Raw genomic sequence first — 17,834 nt, forward strand, 5'->3', positions numbered from 1 at the left:
TTCACAGGCAATCCCCCACCCCGTATTCACTCTCAGGCTCCCGTTCACGCTCGCATCTGCCCAACTCTAAGCCCAGGTCACCGGGTTTCAAGGTTCACTGCTCTGCCCTCTGCTGGCCTGACTCAGAGTTGGCAGCTCTGCTTTTAATTCAAGCTGGGGCAGCTCTTGCAGTGAAGTATTAGACTTCTTATCTGGGGAAGCTTCCAATTTATAGAGAACTTGGAAATGCTTATGCTCTGGTACAGTTTCTGCGAATGTTGCATGAGGCTCTCGGGAGACTTCCCTTAAGTCTTCTCACCGGTTAATGGCTTAATGCTTCTGGGGAACGTTTTCTTCCAAGGCCAACTTCTGAGACTACTTTCTAAGCTACCGATCCTCTCTTAGTTCTCAAGTACATTGTCCAATACTTCACCTAGCTCCTTAGAGTTAGATATCCCTTCCCTGAGGTACTAAACCCAGGAGGTTTGCAGTGATACCAATTGCTTCCATCTATTCTGGTTAAGACCATTCCCATGGAAACACATGTGCATGTCACCTACAACTCCCAAGAACACTCAGCCTGTGTGTACAGCCCAGGACTGCCTGCCTTTAATCTGCTCTAGAAAGAATGTACAAATATTAAAAATATATTATCTACTATAGTGTGCAAAAATTAAAAATATATTATCTACTATAAGGTAATCTCTCATCATGATCAGAACAAACACAAAGTGTGTTATTGAGAATTTACCTGGAAAATCAAAATTTGCCATAATAATTCAAAACTTTAACAAGGATAGGAAGCAAAAAAAAAAAATCCTATCCATTCTCTTAGAATACTTGAATGTGTGGGTGCATTCCATCATTGAAATCAGCTTCTCTTCAACAGACTTTCACAAGTCTAAGAGTTCCTGATTCGATTTTTATTTGTTGGTGTAGAGGATTTGACAAGCCACTAAAATCTTCTATCCTTCAGATTAACACCTTAGCCTCAATTCTAAACTTGACCTGATGTGTTGCTCTATTTACCTAAAGTATTTCTTTTGCATTTGTGTCAGTTATTAGGGACATCCATCCCTCACATATACTTCATTGTTTCAATTGTTATACTGATCCTTCCGGAATTTTTCCAGTTATCATTTAGGAAACATTTTACTTCTTATGCATACGGAAGTACAACTAGGAAAATGGATAAAAGTCATTTATAGGATAAAATGCAAATATTGGGTCAGGCACCAACATTTTGCCCAGTTTTCCCTTAAATAAAAAATACGAGTCCTTTAAGGCAATTATAGTCCAATAAAGATGTTAAAAAACAAAAAACAAACAAACAAACAAACAAAAAATACGAGTCTTTCTCCGAGAAGATAATCACTTAGGTATGTACAGGCAACATCCATGTACAAGGGGTTGAATTAAGCAATGGAATTATAAAAAGATGTCATATATATTGTCTCATTCTCAAACATTATCTCAGATTATTATATCAGGATTTTGATGGCCACTTCAGGAGTAAGTTTTTCATTTAATAAATATTTATTGAGTGTGTACCACATTCCAGGCGCCATGCTAAGATCCGAAGGTTCAGTTATGAATATGACACAGTTCATGTTCTCATGGAGCCTAGATTCTGGAAGGGAAATGAGTGCAGTAGGACCTACAGGATAGGGGGCTGTGAGAATGCAGAGGGCACCTAACTCAGTCTTGGAGGGAACAAGAAGGGTTCCCCAAGGTAGTAATGGCCAAGTTGCAATCGGAAGATTGAGTAGGAATTAACCAGGTACAGATCAGGAGGGAGGAGGTGGGGTGGGAGGGGTAGGTAAAGAGTGTTTCAGGGAGCATCCTATGGAAATGCTGAGAGCTGAGGAACAGAGATGCATGTGAGGGAGCATGGGAGTTCAGTAAGGTTGGAGCACATATGACAATGTGGGGCATGAGGAGAGACGAAGCTGGAGAAGAAAACTGGTCAAACCAGGCAGGTCTCCTACATTCATGGTTGATAGGGAACTAGGAGAATCGTGCACTGGATTGATAGTAAATAATAGTGTGTGAGTCAGGTCATATCATGGATGTGATAAAAATGATAAGAGCCAGCTGCAGCAACAAAGAAGTCCTAAAAAATCAGTGGCTTAGAGAACGACTTAGAGTTTCTTTCTTTCTCACTTTACAGGACTGAGTAGTTTCAAGTTAGCGGGTAGAGGTAGGAAAGGGAGAAGGTGGGCTCTACTCCTGGCAGAGATCCAGGCTGATCGCAGAGATGCTGTTATGAACACATGGCTTCCAATGTCACCACCACAGGCAGCTAGAAGGGGAGAAGGGGACTGTGAGTAGGCGGGCCAGGCCTGACAGTAGCACATGGCGCTTCCTCTCACATTCCATTAGTCAGAGCCCAGTCACATGGCTACACCAACTGCAAGGAACCAGGAAGATGGAGCTCAGCTACATGCCGGGAAGAAGATGATTCGTGGGGAACAGCTGGCGGTCTCTGCCACAGTGATGGCGGGAAGAGCTGGTGGACGGTGAATCAGAACTATGGCTCACGTCTTCCCTCAAAGCCCTTTGTCTGCTTGCCTCTGACCATCTCACAGTCCTTGTCTTCTTTCATTTCCTAATTCCCTCCTGCAGATGTACCTTGGTCCCCTTGGATTATTTATCTCAACTCTAACCACCAGTCTTTCCTCAACTACATCCCATACTTTGATCAATCCCCTCCGACTCTCAGCATGACAGGTCGTTTGCTTGCCCAGCTCACCCTGTTTGAAGGAAAGAGTCCAGCCCTGCTGGTCACTTGGAGTAACCAGAAATGCTGGTTGGTGAATCAGTAGGTGGCACTATGGGTCAGCAAGACACAAATTCCAAGGCAACACACACATAATGAGGGCAAGGATGTAGCCACGCTCAGGGGAACACGACAACAGTGGCTCACTTGACCTACTTCCTCAAGACTCAACTTTCAAAAGGAGCGACCACACCCAGACTGACCAGTGGATTGTTACAAACAGGGATGTCAACATGCTCTGGACTGACAGCCAACAAAAATATTTCTTTGGTGTGGATGCTTTCTTCCTCTTGCGCTCAGGAAGGGCAGAGAAGTTCGACCTGTCTGGGTTGGAGAGCGCTGTGAGCTGCTCTCCTCGAGGCTTCTTAGGAAGGCAGAGAAAGAGGCGTGTGTGTTGTTTTAATGGGAGCTGCAGCTGCTGCTTTCATAACCACTGATTCGTCCTATTTGCTATTAGGAAATCCTCAGGCTCCGCATCAAAGGCCTCATTGTTGGGTTATTTCTTTCTTTCACTTGTGTCACCCTGGTGAGGTATCCTTTCACTCAGCAATGTCTTCTGGGTCATTTTTCATAACACTGTGAAGGTGTGGACAGAAGTGGTATAATAGAGATTTGGAGATACCTTTCCCCACTGAGAGTTTAAAACTGACATTCAGCAGAGATAAGCAGGGACGGAAATTTTGTTTGTGAAGAATTTGTTGTTATCTGTTTATGTCTCTTGGAGCTGTCTCCTTTTTGTCCAGATTCAGATATTTAAAGATCATGTATCTGTGCTCCTATTCATAGAGACCGCCACTGGCATGATAGATAAAAAAAGGTGCTACCTAGAAAAAAGACGTCTGTGTGTCAGGCTTTTTATTTTTCTCTTCATTTAATAGACAAGCCTCAAAGAAATGCAGGCAAAGAATTAATTTTCCTTAAAGCCAGTTCAGGTATTATAGTGTATGAGCGATTAGTATTGGATTCTGTCTAAAAACATGACATCGTTATTATCGACCATCTGATTCCTAGCCATATTTCAAATTAAGCTAGCCATATGCACATAATTCTTTCATTAGTAATGCTTCTCTCTTATTCTGTTAGACTTTTTTTAAAAACCTCTCCCTAAAATATCTCTTCCAGGAAGCCCTCCTTCAGTCACCTCCACTTGACTCATACTGTTTCTTTATATTTTACATTTGTATCCCAGATATGGGATAGGCCCAGGGATCAGTCAGGATAGACCAGGTAGTGTTGAGGTAGTAATCCCCAAATCTCAGTGACTTAAATCAACAAAAGTTTCTTGCTCACACGCCACGTCCAGTATGGACCAGTAGGGGGCTTTGTTCATGTGTAGTACTCATGGACCCCATCCAGACTGATAGAGGCTCCATCCTAATGGGTGTTCCATAATCCTCAGGTTAGGGTGACAAGAATATAGTGAAATACACACTGGCTTTTAAAGCTTCTGTCTGGAAGTGGTGGGTCACTTCCGTTTATATTTTATTGGCCAAAGGAAGTCACATGGTCACAATTAACTGCAAATCAATAAGAAGCAAGGATAGGTTAAATTAACAAACACTGCCTTCCATTTGAATAAGTCTTACAACTTTAAAGCACTTTCTCAGACATCTCAGGCAAGTAGAAAGGGTTGGTTAATAACTTTCTCATTTTACATATGAGGAAACCAAGTCTTAGAGAGATTAAATAATTTATTTTAAGGTCAAACGCCTTTCCTTTAGATTAGGTTAGCGTGACTGCTAGGGTTTTTTGTGTTTTTTTTTTAATTAACTCCCCACAATTTCATATTTATAACGTCTGAGTGAACAAGTGTCAGTGCTGTGGCACTAGCCTGGTGCTCAGAGTGAAATAAATCAAACAGCATCTCTCTAGCTATGCTGCCGATAGTAATCAAGAGAACTCCAAGTCCTTAAAAGTCTCCCCTCTTAACTAATTATAGGAGTTGCAGGGGATATTTACTCTGTGCTCATAAATCTGGTCAGACAGGGGCCATGTGGTCCTCTGCCCTTGCCCTGACTCTCCATGGTGACAGTTCCTGCAAGCACGGGATGCCTGTGTTGACGAATGCACGCCCCTCCCCTAGAGATGATGGTGCCTGTGAAATGGGCTGAAGACCCAGGGGAGCTGTCTCCTTCCACGAGGAAGCCAGCGCCCACAGTGTGAAGAACTCTTTCAGGTTTTACTAACTCTTTTGTTTCAGCTCTTTCTCTTTCAGACTCACACACGAGCCTTTAGCCACTTTGGGACACACCCAGGGTCTCACGTCCTCTTGGGTCAGACTCTCAGCTCTCTTCTCTCAGAAAGAAGGACTCTTTCCCAGAAGGCCCTTCGGTCACTCCTGCAGACAGCTGGTGAGTCCACTTTACCACCCCATCCACACATGCCCATCCTGGGTTGAATGTCAGATCCAATGGACCTACTTGCTACAATATATATATATTTAAATTTATTTATTTACTTTTGGCTGCTTTGGTTCTTCGTTGTTGTGCACAGGCTTTCTCTAGTTGCGGCGAGCGGGGGCTACTCTTCCGTGCAGCGCACGGGCTTCTCATTGCGGTGGCTTCTCTCGTTGCAGAGCACGGGCTCTAGGTGCGCGGGCTTCAGTAGTTGTGGCTCACGGGCTTAGTCGTACCGCGTCATGTGGGATCTTCCCAGACCAGGGCTCGAACCCGTGTCCCCTGCATTGGCAGGCAGATTCTTAACCACTGCGCCACCGGGGAAGCCCTTGCTACAATATTTTAAAGAGACATAGACTTGTTCCTCCATATGGCAAAAAATATTACTAGTTAATGTAACGGATTGAAGCACATCAGTATTTCAGGAAGCGTGCGGAGGACCATGCATTTCAGGTGCTCTGTTACCTCAACAAGTGAGAATAAATGGTACAGGAAAATCAACACGGAACTCCAAGGCCCAAACCTACGGTCTACACTCAGGTCTGCCCCCTTGGAGTGACCTTGGGAAAATCACTTAACCCTTCTGAGCCCTTTCATTGTTCATAAAATGAAGTAGTGGAGATGGATTTCTAAGGACTTTTTCAACTATGGAATTTCGTGATTTGTGGAGACGAGATTTATTATTTGCAATTATCGTCAACAGGTGGCAGCAAAAATTCAATCTTTAGTGACTTGAAAAGAAAGCTAGCTGCCTTTGACTTAGCCTCAGAATTTCAGAGAACATTTACTTGATTTTTTTCATTTTCAACATGACGAGAAAATTAAAGCTCCACATTTTACGACTCTGGGATAGAAAGAAAATATGGACAGTATTTGTCGTAAAATGAATGGAAAAGTAGGGCTTTAGAAATGAATATGTCTTGTAAACAATTGAATTTAGTAATTTCTTCCAGTCACTTTGAATGTGGCCGTGGCTAAAGGTTTTAGGATACTAAAACTGCCATATAAAGTAAAATTCAGATGGGTCTTTTATATCTTTATTTTTAACATAGATATAGAAGGATGGACTAACATCTGTAAGAGTTTCTTTTTGCATGTTGTATAAGTTTGGCATTTTTGTATTAGGTGTGTTGGAAAAGTTAATATATATGACAACATATAATGTCATTACATTTTACCATAGCTCAGATCTCATCAAAATGAATCCCAATTATTAAAAATGTAAAGCCTTTTTCATTTATTAAAATTTTGCTGATTTTAACAGCTTGAAGTGAATGGATCAGGGTAAACACTAGTCTAAGTATAACAAAATAAATGTGAAGTTTGAAGAGTATGGGGCTTTGTGCCATCGTATCACCATTAAACTCTTCAGCTGTAAACTAGGAGCTTATGGCTCATCAGAGAAGGATGTACTTCAACAGAAGTTTGAGCATTTTTCAGAATTTTATATGAATCATGTATTCCTAATCCTAACAAGGATTATACCTTGCATTTTTTTTTCGGTCTTCCTCTGTCTATTGGGTGCTCTGTCATCTTGACGGTCAACATGATGAGGGCTGATTAAAACTAATGTGTTTTTTTAATACAAAGAATTTTATAAAGATTCAAACACTGCTAATACATAATGTAATCAAATCTCCCAATCAAGGTACCTGATTATCTAAGTCACTTGAAGTTACATGTTCACATTAAATTCTCTTTTGTCCATCCTCAGCCTAAGTAGAGATGTCAAGTGGGCAGTTGAAGGCACAAGTCTACAATTCAGGAAGAGCTCAAGACTATAGTTTGTATACCCTCTCTTCAATTTTCAGAGTAACATACTATCTAAATATTCACATTATTAAAATTATAAATTCCTTTGAGAGACTGTCTACGAAATAGCTCCTATTTTCAAGAGTTTTTTCCATAGCATTTTACCCAGTTCCATATATCATTGTTTTCTTAACAATATTAAATGAAATGGAATCAAGTGGCATAAATACATACATTCATAGGATTAGGAATACGTGATTCATATAAAATTCTGAAAAATACTCAGACTTCTATTGAAGTTCATCCTTCTCTGTTGAGCCATAAGTTCCTATTTTACAGCTGAAGAGATTTAATGATGAAATGATGGGCACAAAGCCCCATATTCTCCAAACACGACTGTTTACCCTGATCCATCTGCCCATAATACTTTTACTTCTTCCAGAGAGGATATAATGTAGTGTCTGTAGCTACACTGCCCAATGAGGTACGCACTAGGTACACGTGGCTACTTAATGTAAATTAAACACAATTAAAATTTAGTTCCTCAGTCACACCAGCCACATTTCAAGTACTCAGTATCCACATCTGGCTATTGGACAATATAGCACAAATAGAGAATATTTCCATCATTACAGAAAGTTCTGCTGGATTGCACTGGTCTAGGATGGGGAACACTGTGGTCCTTTACATGTGTAGGTATCATTTTTCCTGCATATAATGCCCAACTTTTACAACTGGCAAAATACAAAATACACCTTGGAAGGAAATCACACACTTGCTTTGAAATTACTCTCCTCAAAGAATGATTTCTGTTTGGTGAAGTTGACGTTAATTATTGCTCGGCTGGAGTGTGTCACAAGAAATAAAATATCGTAACATCTTTAAAAGTTAATGTCTCAATGAACTCCTCTTCTAAGGTAACTTTATATTATCTAATACAGGAGAATTTTTTCTTCTATCTAGAAGGTCTTCTCTTTCGGACCTGATAAACTGTATCTATCTAGCTGTTGCTGGACAGCTGTGCCACCAAATAGAAAAGTTAGACAGTAGTTGAATAGGTTGCCCTTTGACCCAGTTCATCTGGGACTGTCTTGACTGTCTGCATTTCAGAAGTGCAGGCCCAGGACATTTAATTATAGCAGATGCTGTGATATCTCCTTCTCGATCTATGAGTGAATCTTATCAATGTGACTACTAATTCTACTTTAGAATAGTTGCGTTATAGAGAACAGACTTGTGGTTGCCAAGCGGAAGCAGGTGGGGGAGGGACGGATTGAGAGTTTGGGACTAGCAGATGCAAACTATTATATATAGGACGGGTAAACAACAAGGTCCTATTGGATAGCACAGGGAACTATATTCAGTATCCTGCGATAACCCATAATGGAAAAGAATAGGAAAAAGAATGTATACATATGTACAACCGAATCACTTTGCCGTACAGCAGAAATTAGCACACATTGTAAACCATCTATACCTCAGTAAAATAAATGTAAAAAAAAAGAATAGTTGTGTTGAATCAGCCAACTCAAACAGCTACTTATTCTCCTTTGGGACCTGGAGTTGTGGAAACAGTTAAATTGAAGTGTTTTCTCCACTGGAAATATCTACCACATTATTTTGGGTTGGCATGATATTTTAGAATAATACTTCACAACACTATTGTCCCCGTTTTCCAGGTGAAAATAACTCCGAGAGAGGCTCTTAGTAAGGATGAATACATCTTTGCTGGATGGCAGAATAGTTCTACTATTTCAGATGCAGTGCATGGTGAACATATTCACAGAAAATCAGACTGGTCTCTAGCATGGATTCACTGGGCTCTTGAGCTGAGGTGCTATAAAATCTAGTAACCTTGCCTGAGCACCGGGATGTCTATGCCTCTTTGTCTGGGAGAGTAGGAGGGGTTTAAAAAGCTTTCTGGACAGACAAAATTATGAAGGAATATCAGAGGCAACCTCCTGCATGTATTTTTAAAAAAAAATAATAAACTTATCAGAGCAATCACTATCTCACAGAGTGTTACCTGCACGTTGGAAAAGGTAGATAGCAAAGAGCTTTAGCGATCATAAGAGTTAAAGGAAATATAAACACCTGGGCCTTTTCTCATTTTAAACATCAACTCAGATTCACGACTGGCTTGGTGTCAATCCAAAGCAGGGCAGTTGTGTGTGGCTGTGCTCATTGTACAAGGGACAGTCTACACAATCATAACAGATGGCCTCGATGAATGCATTTTAGTTACATCCTCAGAGATCCTAGGCCACTCCAAGAGGTAATGGGAAAAGAAAGAAGAAGGTTCTTTCCCTGAAGCTAGTGTCTCACATCCCTTTGGGGCCACCGAGGTGGGACACACAGGGCTGAAAGGTACGGTAAGCCCCTTCTCGCTCGGGGATGTTCCTGGATATAAGTTGAAAACTTGCTCAAACTTTGAGCAGTAGAAGTCTGAATACACCGGCTGTGATACTCCAGGGCTATAGAGCAGCTTTAAAGCAAATCAAGAAATATCAGTGATTTTTAAAGTACTCTATTCAGCTATGCCACTATCTGGATCACTTTAAATTCTAACTTACTGGGAAACATTGGGAAATTATACCAAATTTCAGCCTGCGAGACTGAAATTCCTAGTCTCTTCTTAGGAACTAACTGATCAACAGCAGGGGCAGATTGCGAGCTGACTGCTAGATACCTGAGAGATAGACTAATTGTGTTCAGTTGGCATTTTGTTGGGTTGGGGTTCTCCATAGTTTGGGGGCTTGGAGTTCGGGGACTTGCCCTCTGGCTCTGCCTCTCAGTCCTGTACTCGCTCACTCATAAAAGGGTTTGGGTGAGAATACTTCCAACGTCTCTTCCAACCTTCCGATATGACTCTTTTTTTGTTTTATTCAAATGCATTGAAAGGGTGAGTCATAAAAGAACATTTTTAGATTAACACTAACCCACAAAGACTGGCTTACATTTCTCAGACAATCAGAACGTTCATGCTTGAAGAAGTCTTTAATTTCTAACATTGGTATATTAAATTGCTTCTCCCTTTTCCCTACTTTATTTATTTTTTAAAATTAAAGCTTTTATTTTAGACTAGTTTTAGATTTACAGAAAAGTTGTAAAGATGCTACAGAGAGAGCCCACGTACTTTGCTCCCGGGTTCCCCTATCGTTACCATATTACATTACTATGGCTCACTTGTTATTGTTATTTAATACACAGACCTTCACTAAAACTCTTACTATATTCAGATTTCCTTAGTTTTTACCTAATATCTTTTTCTATTACAGGAAAGATCCCATCCAGGGTAATACATTACAGTTAGTTGTCATGTCTCCCTAGGCAACTCTTGGTTGTTTCTTAGAGTTTCCTTGCTTTTAATGACCTTGACAAATTTGTGGAATACTGGTGAAGTATTTTATATTGATAGAATGTGCCTCAATTGGGATTTGTCTGATGTTTTTCTCATGATTATATTGGAATTAGGGGTTGGGGGAAGAGGGACCACAGAAGTAAAGTGCCCACCTCATCACACTATCTCAAGGGTACATGCTATCAGCAAGACTTATCATAGTTGCTGTTGATCTCGATCACCTGCGTGAGGTAATGTTTGCCAGACGTCTCCTCTATGAAGTTACTCTTCCTCCCCCTGTCTTTGGAAGAAAATCACTTTGCCCAGCCCACTCGTAAGGGGATTTAACTCAGTTTCAAGTTGCCATAAGTTGAATATTAGAGTAAAATCTCCTCAGTGTTGAGCCACAGTTCTGAGACCATTAGGTAACTTTGGCAGCCAACAGTCTTGTAAGTTCTTACTAACCCTGAACAAAATTGCTGGGGGGAAGAGAAGGGCTATGACTTGTCCTTTAATATTTTTTTCCTCCTTCCTCCCTTCTCCTGAGAGGAGTTGTACTCACTCTCAAGAAGTGCAAAACAACATGGTTCCCTGCCCCTGTCCCCACCCAAGGTCTAGTGATAATAAACTACTACTTTATTTATTTAATTTATTTTTGTCTGCGTTGGGTCTTCGTTGCTGCGCGCGGGCTTTCTCTAGTTGCAGCGAGACGGGTCTACTCTTTGTTGCAGTGTGCAGGCTTCTCACTGTGGTGGCCTCTCTTATTGCAGAGCACAGGCTCTTGGTGCACAGCTTTCAGTAGCTGCAGCACGCGGGCTCAGTAATTGTGGCACGCGGGCCCAGTATGTGCGGCATGCGGGCCCTAGAGCACGCGGGCTTTGGTAGTTGTGGCGCATGGGCTCAGTAGTTGAGGTGTGTGGGCTCTAGGGCACACAACCTCCAGTAGTTGTGGCACGTGGGCTTCAGTAGTTGTGACACGTGGGCTCAGTGGTTGTGGCTCACGGGCTCTAGAGTGCAGGCTCAGTAGTTGTGGCACACGGGCTTAGTTGCCCCGCGGCATGTGGGATCTTCCCGGACCAGGGCTTGAACCCGTGTCCCCTGCATTGGCAGGCAGATTCTTAACCACTGAGCCACCAGGGAAGTCCCTAAACTATTACTTTAAAGGTGGAGGAAAATGTGCTTCTTTTTCATTGCTTTAGCAAAGGATTGGGGAGATCTGGGTCAGCAGCATTTTTCTAAGGTCTAGCTATGTGAATCTTAACATTTACATTAAACAGTTTCTGTGCTTCAGCACCCTTGACACTTCCTTTTGTTTCCACCCCTGCAGGAACAACAAATTCCTAAAGTGTGAATGTTCTTGCCCAAACCAAACATTTTCAGTCTGCCATTTTGTCCTTTTTTTTATGTTACAGAAGTAATATATGTTTTTAATAATAAAAAATTAAAACAATCCAAAAGTATACAAAATATAAAAGTAGAAGTCTCTGGCTCTGCATATGGTAGAATTTACTCTATTAATAAACGATGAATTCTTTTTGGCTTTTAATCAAAGATGCTGGTGTTGTTTTATTAAACAGTACACAGACAATTAAAAGAGCAAAAAGATCTAAAATTTGGCTTGGCCTGTTCGTTCGTTACTTATTTAAGCAAGTTTTTTTTTTTTGCAGTACGCGGGCCTCTCACTGTTGTGGCCTCTCCGGTTGCGGAGCACAGGCTCCGGACGGGCAGGCTCACCGGCGATGGCTCACGGGCCCAGCCGCTCCGCGGCATGTGGGATCCTCCCGGACCGGGGCACGAACCCGTGTCCCCTGCATCGGCAGGCGGACTCTCAACCACTGCGCCACCAGGGCAGCCCCTAAGCAAGTATTTTTTGAACAGCAATCATGTGCTAGATGTGCTGGCACATCTGGGGGGGTATAAATGATGCGAAAGGAAATTATCTGTCCTTAAAGGAGCTTCCAACCAAGAGTGAGAGGCAGACTTCCGTAACCGACAAGGAAGTCAATAAACATCTTCATGCAAGCACATCTGTCACCCAGAGAACTTTAAGAAACTAAGTTTTGCTTTGTTAATAAGATCATGCTCTATTCACAATATATTTATTAGTTTATTTAGTTTGGTGAATATGGAACACTATTAAAGGCTCTTGAGCTGATTTAAAAAATGAGTGAGAACTGATTCTGTTCAACTATATGAGGCACTTTCACTGTTTTTCTGAAACTGCATGGAGTAATTCTGTGTTGGGTTTTTTTTTCAAGATGATGAAAAAAGATATTTTCCGCTGATCATGCCATGAAGGGAGGATGGTGAATCCAACATTTTAATCTTTTCAAGTATATCGAGTATACCACACTTAAAACCTTTGATGATGAAAGTATTTCTATGGCATTCTAGGGTAACTAACCTCCTAACAGCCCTTTGTCTATAATGATATAAGAAAATGTACCCTTGGCAAGAGTGAAACTCACTAAACATGAATTAATCTTATTTTATTAAAATATTATATTAAAGTTTATTGTGATAAAAAATATTTTGCTGATTAAATCAGCTTTGAACTATTTTATCAAGAAATTCTAGGGCTTCCCTGGTGGCGCAGTGGTTGGGAGTCTGCCTGCCGATGCGGGGGACGTGGGTTCGTGCCCCAGTCCGGGAGGATCCCACGTGCCGCGGAACGGCTGGGCCCGTGAGCCGTGGCCGCTGAGCCTGTGCGTCAGATATAAAAAAGAATCCCATAGAAGTAATTTATTTACAGACCCTTTCAATGTACATAAAAATTATTTCATGATTGTAGTCTTTCATACATACAGAATTTTACATTAGTTTTTACTTTATGTTTCATAAGTATTGTTCCCTGTCTGCCCATCATACTTATTATTTTCATAGTTGCCTAATATTCCCAGTATTGATATTTTATTATTTGATTAGCCTCTTTTGTCAGAAAGTTAAAGTCTTTCCAGTTTTGGGCAGTATAGGTAATGCTGCTCTAAGCATATCTCTTTATTTAGGGATACTTTCCAATAATATGCTTTTCTCCTCTTAGATTGTTTTCTTAAGATATATTTCCAAAAATAGGATATTATATTGTCTGGTATTTGATATGCATTTGTCAAGTTGTTCTCCAAAAGAAACGTTACCTATTCACAAAGTCTAGAGCAATAAACGGACAAAATTATTTTTCTGTAGCCCTGGCAATACTATAACGATGAAATTCCATTAGTGCTATGCAACAAAACTCAGATTTATTTCTTATTTTACCGGTAAATCTTGGAGTTATTTGGAAATCGCTCTTTGCTAATGTAAGACACGTGACATCAATGCATAGATCATGCTCCCACCTATAGGGCTGTCCACAGGGAGCAGGACCCACCGCAGGCCACCTGGGAACCTCCACTGAGACTAGCCCTAGTATCTCCTTCCTGCCCTACCCCCCGCCTCTCTTGCTTTCTTCCTAAATTAGATTCTGAACTGCTGACAGGAGAACAGGACCAACACAAGTGAAATAGAATAGTGAGCACCAAAGTCACATGACCTCAAAGGGCCTCTGAGTCCCTGAGACTAGCCTGTTGTTTTTGGTTTTCTACAGGGAAGCAGAGAGGATGGCACCGTCTTCCAACCCTGGAAACCTTGGCTAATGAGAAGAGTGAATGATCCTTTTCTGGGGGAAATCTTGTACAGTCATTTGTGTCTCTCATAAAGAGAATCAAACTAACACAAAGGGAAAAAGAGTTCCAGGATATATGGTGAGCAAAACAAATTGCTTAATAAAGTATCAGCAGTATCAGCTCAGATAGCCTGGGACATTCCATTGCTACTCAAATCCAAGAAGGCTTCCTTTTCAGATGTAGCTTTCTGAAGAGAGCTCCGAAGCGAGCACTAGGTCCCACAGTCTGAACTTTGACAATTATGTGAAATAAAGAACAAAGAAAGGGTTATCGATAATAATAATTTATCAATGGGAGTGTGTTCTCTACCTTTCAATGTGTCTTGAACCCTTCAAATGGCACCATTGTTTCCTTGGATGAAGTGAGCCAGGCAACCCCCCCACCCCATCACCGGGGAATCTTTGTTGCCTTCCTTGAAAAACATTTAAAACAAACAAGCCCCTTTCTCTTGCCATAGACAGTACAAGCAATATTAATGGTTATCTACCTGTGATAAGCACAACAGTCTCATTTTACCTGACTTGAAAGGGTCATCTGTACTGTCAAGCCCAATTAACTTGTCTTACTCTCACACAAAGAAGGAAGGTTACCGAAAGGCCACATCTTGCCCTGTATCTTGGCTGCTCTGGTACAATGGCCTGATCAAAGGCCATCAAAGCATCAGGTCAATAAAGGCAGACCCTGCTTTTGGAGGATACTGGCATAGTGCCACATGGAAGCCTGTGGGTTCTTACTGGAAGGCCCAGACACCAAGACAGGATTTTATACGTACAGGGCCTCCCAGAGGTTGAGAGGCCCTGGGCCACTTCTCAATTTTATAACAGGATTATAAATAATTGTGGTACATTTTAAATGTTTATGGTTAATAAATTAATGCTTTTCATACAAAAGCAGTACAATATAATTTGGCTTTCCATAAGATGATTACAGGATTTATAAAAAATACTTAATTTTAAGTGTACTATAGGTGGCATACCTGTAATGGGACAGAAGCTTAAATTTGAATGATGAACATCTTTTGTAAATCAAAGACCTCCTTTAGGGAAAAAGAACCCAAAGTCCACATTTGAAGCCCTGGGTGAATGAAAAGTCTGAGTCAATTGCATGTCAAGGGCTCCCTTGGCTCCCCCGAGACCTGTGTGTGTATAATTCAAGCAGGTCCCAAGACTCACATTACTTGTCTGGTTGACAAAGCCTATGTCAGGTCTGAAAATCTATTGGACACTCAAATATCTGTTGGTATATGTGGTTCCGTTTCATAGATTTCTACTGCTAATAGGAAATAAATTAAAAACTCACTTATTTATTCTCTGCTTCTAGGAAAGCTTGGCTTTATGTCATCCTAGCTGTTTAGCTACAGTGTGGTTCTTACTTCCTTTAATGGCTCTTTTCAGTGTTTATACATTTGAATTTCTGAAGAAAAATTAAATGGAACTGAGATTATTTGATCTGGAAAAAAGGGGAATTTGGTAGGGTTTCCAGATGTCCCATATGGCTGGAACAGACGCACACACACACACACACACGTGCCCACACACACACAGTCACTCACATGCACTTACACACACAATGTCTGAGTCCAGACAGCACAGGGTTAGCATAATTCTTGTCAAAATATGTACCATATTCTCCAACTTTAGATCTGGCAAAACTAGCAAGGAGGAACATTGATAAGAGTCTTTAAGTATCTAAATATTTTCTGTATAAAGTTGAAAACCAGATTTTTTTACACTTCAACTAAGAATATAAAAGAATAAGTGGATTTAAATTAGTCTGGACCAGGAACACATTCTGGATAGGAGAACTGTTAAACTTCAAAATATATTGACAAGAAAATTTGTGGAGCTGTGTCCTCCTCTGGTGGAATGAAGATCTTAAAAACAAAACAAGATAATTTCCTTTGATGTAAGTGGTTCGACCCTTACTCTGGTACAGAAGAGGAATGAATGAAGAGAAAGCATTCACGGTCTCTCAGAACTTTAAAAATATTTTAAGGTACAATTTAAAAATTAAATTTAATTGTCCTGGAATATCTCTAATACCTTGTTTTGGCTACTCCTTTCTGATGATCGCAACTCAGTTGGAGAGACTGAGTCATGACTGGAACTTTAAAAATATAACTGAACGTATGACTTTTAATCAGATCAGAGTTGGAGTTCTGTTGTCCTGAGGCATTTTGGAAATGAAGTTCAATACCTAGGAAGGATGGAAGGCCAACAAGAGATGAACCTGGGATTATGATGACCCACTTTTAGCTGAAGTTAGGAGATGGTAGGTGGGCACGGTAGAGCTTCAACAGAACTTTGTATAGAAGCTCCTGGTGTGTGATCCTTGGAGTGTGAGATGATGGTCCGTTTGAGCAAGGGAGGCTCTCAGTGCATGTAATAAAGACGAACAAAAGGTTGGGTGACAGGAACTGAGCTTAGGACATAGCGCCTTGACTCTCTTTGTCTTCCTTCCTTGTCTCTCTCCAAGTTAGCAGGCAGAGCGGCTGTTCCAGATAAGTGCCGACACCAAGGTGTCCACGTCTAGTAGGCTTAACAATTTTAGTAGATATTTTTGGACAAAAGAGAGGCTTATAACCTAACTACTCAGTGGATCTGTTGAACAAATCGTTCTGAGGATGTCTTTTGGCACCAGTGTCTGTCTACTCTGGTAGGCAGGTGGTTTATGGTTCCCCAAAGATGTCCGTGTCCTAATCACTAAAGCCTATGAATATGTTACCTTACATGGAAAAACGAAATGAAGGTTGCAGATGAAATTAAGGTTGCTAATCTACTGACCTTAAAAATAGAGATTATCCAGGTGGGCCCAATGTAATCACAAGGGTCCTTATAAATGGAAGAGAGAGGCAGTAGAATAGGTCAGAGTGATGTGGTATGAGACCAACTAAACCTACTTTTGCTGGCTTTGGGGAGAGAGACAGAGGACCAAAGCCAAGGAGTTTGGGCAGCCTTTAGACACTGAAAAGGCAAGGAACCGAGTTTTGCCCTTGAGCTTTCAGAAAGGGATGCAGCCCTGTCAACATCTTGATTTTAGCCCAATGAGACCCACGTTGGACTTCTGCTCTATACAACAGCAAAATAATTAAATCTGCATCGTTTCAAACCACTGAGTTAGTGGTAATTTGTTACTGGAGCCAGAGAAAACTAATACACCTATGCTGAAATTCCCAATGACATTCCCCCACCACACTAAGCAGTCCTTCGAGGAAGAAAAGCAGAACCATGATTATTTAGTGACCTGTACGCAGGTACCACTCACTCAGCGCGATGAAGACGATTTGTGATGCTCCATTCTCCCACCCCAAAATAGAGACACTGATCAACCTCAGAGCAAGATATACTCACCTCTCCCATCTCTCCAACAAAAGCCCTCCTCACTGGCCCCTAAATCATGATTTCATCTTTCTTTCTGTCCAGAGCACACTTGATAGAAAGCTTTCACACACATTTTGCTGGGGATGCTCAAGGTTAAGATCAAGTCCTTGTCAGTATGTGGTGACTCCAATCATACCCCTTATGCCTAATTCAGGAATGGGGACACAGTGAGAGCTGAGTGTGATAGAAACAGCCGCTCTAATCTAAACAAAATGCAAATCATGCACAACAAATACCCCAAACTTGCATTTCAAGATGGAAAGTAAATGGCAGTTGAGGCCAGTTAAGAAGTTGATATATTTTCCTCTCCTACTGTTTTTTTGTGTGTGTGTGTGTGGGGGCCGTTTAGGTTCCTTGAACTCACTAATATTCAACAGTGAGAATTTAAATTATCTCTGTGGAAGGGATAAGGGGTTTATCCACCAGATGGTTCCTCAGTTTCCTTTCCTGTAAAACGAAGAGTGAAATTAGAATCATCTTGTGCTTTAGCACAAGGAACTGGTGGCAAGGCTAAGAATGCTTTTTTTTTTTTTTTTTTTTTTTTCT

The 17,834-nt window shown here is 41.1% G+C and overlaps 1 protein-coding gene across 1 annotated transcript in view; it reads right to left on the minus strand.

The window, feature by feature from the left end:
- PREP (prolyl endopeptidase) overlaps nt 1-17,834 on the minus strand; it is a 187,548-nt gene that overhangs the window by 160,125 nt on the left and 9,589 nt on the right. The gene's annotated exons all lie outside the window — the stretch shown is intronic.

This window comes from Neophocaena asiaeorientalis, unplaced genomic scaffold (genome assembly GCF_003031525.2).
Source record: "Neophocaena asiaeorientalis asiaeorientalis breed wild unplaced genomic scaffold, Neophocaena_asiaeorientalis_V1.1 scaffold105, whole genome shotgun sequence".
Classification (NCBI taxonomy): Eukaryota; Metazoa; Chordata; class Mammalia; order Artiodactyla; family Phocoenidae; genus Neophocaena; species Neophocaena asiaeorientalis.